Raw genomic sequence first — 3,788 nt, forward strand, 5'->3', positions numbered from 1 at the left:
ACTTGTGATCTGACTGTAACAGAATGTGTGTATGTCTTGCTCATAAAAATCACCACAGCCTGTTTGTACATAAGCATGAAATTGTGATGCTTGCTGTTTGATGCATATCTTTGAGAATCACTGTTTTTGCCATTGTGCTCAGTGTCTTTTGCATTCATTAAGATGTTAGTTAGCGCTCTGAGACAGCCCTCAGTGCAAGAGCAGTATTGTTTGTGCATTCCTTACATATCCTGAAGTGGTCCTCAACGAACTTGTGAGTCAAGTTTAACCACTTTTATTGTGGGTATTGTGTGGACTTTATTCTTTTGTACTGGCATTTAAATAGAATGTTTCCTCTATTACCAACTTTGTTCTTAATTGGCTGCACATCTTTATTTTTCTGCTTAAAAGTAACATTGGATTCTTCACAGTGTTGCAATGGCATTGCTGTGAACTGGTGACAAGAACAGCTTGTTCATTTAACCATGTGCATACAAATCTGAAAACGTATTAAGCCAATTGCTGCAGCAAAATTACTTGTACTATTTCATTACTGATGTTTGTACTACATTCTGTGTGCAATTGTATCAAATGTGCTGCGCCTGCATACATCATTTATTAATTTAAACAAACAGAAAACAACATCTGGGCCGGTACATCAGATCGAAACACAAAGTATGGGGATTCTACGGACTTTCGTGCTATTGTTACGCTCTACATTTTCACATACTTCAATTACTGAAGTTAGCACAGGCCAGTGTGCTGCAGACTTAAGCATACAGGATGTGAACAGCGCGAACTACAAGGGACAAGAAAAAAAGAAGGGACTGTTTGCGCTGTTCGCGCTGTTCACATCATGAATATCTACCAACTCGCCCAACTGAACGTTTTGCTATAAGCATACACCACCTTTAATGGGTGTATTCTGCTATTTTGGCCATCTGTCTTCTCTAGCTCTTAGAACATGAACCTGAGTTGGCATATGAGTGGGTTTTATCAAGAAAAAGCAGTGTAGGAATGTACATACAGAAGAATTTATAGAGGTGGACATTGGAACTCGTGTACTTGACAGGGCACTGATCTCATCATTAGAACTATCATCCTGACTTAACCACGCTAGCCCACCTATGATCAGATCTTCACCAACCACAATAAAGAGCGCCCAGTGATTATGCCAGTGTGGTTGGGCATGCATAGGCCGATGCTTGCCACTTTCTTACATGCAAGAGAATTAAAATCAAATGGGAAAGTAAATCGGCGATATTCTGTCTTGAGAGTAAGACTATGAAGGAAAAAGTCTGCATGAGAGTGACATGCAGGTCGATTGCAGGTGCTAGTCTTGTATACGTATAGTCGTCCACAGACCTGTCTAGAGCGCTTGAACTCCATGCAGTCTGCACTCCGAAGCGCGCAGAGCGACGTCTAGCGGCAGTACCTAGTTCAAGATAGCAAGTGTCTGACGCTGAGCTCATTCTGAGAGATGCGCTCTCTCGAACCAAGTGGTGCCACTAGACGTCGCTCTGCACACTGCGGAGGGTCATTGAGGCTAACCTTGTCATTAGGGTAATGAGTCAATGAGCGTAATAGATGTTAACAGGGATGTGTACAAGGCCAGCTCCCACCCTTTTGCACAGGATGGCATTCACTACAGTGGTGCCACTGGCAATAGGGGAGGGGGTAGGACAGGTAACCAGGCAACAGCTTTTTTCGGGTACCCAGAGTCCTGAGGGCACCAGTGTAGACAAGGTCGAACCAAGGGAAGAGCCAAGATCAAAGAAACGATGGAACCATAGGAGAAGAAACAGACGCAAGCGCCAGTGCCAAGTTAATTCAGATATAGGGTACATTAACATGCAAGACAACAGGAATAGGCTGAAATGGGAGGAAATAGAAGAACAGTTAAGGCAGGAGGAATTAATGGTATATGGGTTTGTGGAAAGACATCTTAGGGACAGGGACCAACCACCCTGCAATCCTGACTACGGCTGGGAATATTGTGATAGAGCAGAGGGCAGCAGAAAGGGAAGGTGGAATTGGGGCATTCATTCATAAAAGTATGAATTGGCAAAGGGTCAAACAGGAATACAAGGAACATTTGTGGCTAGAAGAAAAAGTGGCAGAGGAGCAAACATTCCTTGGATTTGTATATCTGTAGACAGGAGCTAATTCCCAAGAGGAAAACAGAAAATAGGTAGAATGTATTGCAAGCGACATCGATGTGCTAGGAGGAAAGGGCGAGGTAACTATACTGGACATGAATGCACACATAGAAGACCTGGATGGGTACACAGGTTCAACAGGAAGCATGCTGCTGGTTATGTATGACAGGCATGATTTAGTTGTATGTCAGGGAAGGCAGGGAATCTGCACTCGATGATAGATTATGCACTTATGTCACATAGGATGTATAATAGGTTAGGGAAAATGAGCATAGATGAACATGGCTCCAGAAGTCTGGGTAGTGACCACAGACGTATCAAACTGAGTTTCAGAAGAGAAACCTATGTAGAATCGAGGCAAGATGAAGATTCAGATGGAATCTTTTACTCAGAAAAGCAATTGGAAGCAGCAGCTAAACAAATTGCGAAAGTGATTTTTGAGGATAATGAAACAGAATGGACTTATAGCAAATTAACTCTATTACATGAGCTAGAGCTAGCTAAGGTGTGAGTCAGGCCAAAAGGGAAAAGAAGACACAAACCCAAGAGTTGGTGGGATGAGGAGGTCAAGAAGGCCATAGAGAAACATCGGGAAGCGTTCAGGGAACACAGATATCCCAAGAAAAGGGAGGAACCAGAAGCTGAGGTAGACAGATAATGGGATACCTTCATAAAGTGTAGAAGGGAAGCATCCTATTTCATCAATGAGAAAATTAGAACAAAGGGGGCCCCAATGGATGTCAAAAGTAAATAAAAAGGATAGAAAAGCAGCTCATAAATTTTGGAAAAATCTCAACCCCATGAGTAATAAGACTAGGCTAGAGCAAAGGGTTATAGTTACAGATGAGGGCATTGGGCTAGAAGGGGATGAAGCAATGAAACATATAGGAACGAGGATGACAGAAAAATTTTAAAAACAAAGAAATGTTGCACATTATTTATCGAAGGCGGATAGATGGGTCACTACAGTTCATTTGATTGGACAAAGAGAGTGAAAGGGCAGAGAAGATGGTTCCTTGTAGTACACTGACAGGACCAGATGGTATTCCGATTATGCTGGTAAAGATGCTAGGACCAACATCAAAGCAAACATTAAGACAGGTAGTGAGCAAAATGATAATTGATGGGAAAGCCCCCTACGGATGGAGATCAAGCAGAATGTACATGATATATAAGGGGAAGGGGGACAAAACTGGCATAAACAACTGCCGTCCTATAACAGTGATGTCTCTGGTTTACAGCGTGGTTATGCAGATTATAAAGGACAGACTGCAGGCATGGGTGGGGAACAAGGGTGTGTTAGGTAGCTACAGAATGGGTTCCGGGAACAAAGGAGGTTGGAGGACAATCTGTTTTTATTGAAGCAATGTATAGAGATTGCTGAAAAGGAACACAGGCCCCTATGGCCAGTATTTCAGGATATCGAGGGAGCCTATGACAGCGTTATTGCAGAGGATTTGTGGGGCATATTGGGCACACTGGATGTGGAAGATGGAGTAATTAATCTCAAAAGATATCTATAAAAGTAACAAAGTGCTTTTAAAATGGGGAAAAAAATGTATCGGAGCCTATAGGAATACAGCAGGGGCTTAAGGGACTGCGAAACACATTTTCAAATTGTTTTGCCTATTCATTGCATAGAATGAGTTT

This window comes from Amblyomma mixtum, chromosome 3 (assembly GCF_055824585.1).
Source record: "Amblyomma mixtum isolate Tamu chromosome 3, ASM5582458v1, whole genome shotgun sequence".
Taxonomy (NCBI): Eukaryota; Metazoa; Arthropoda; class Arachnida; order Ixodida; family Ixodidae; genus Amblyomma; species Amblyomma mixtum.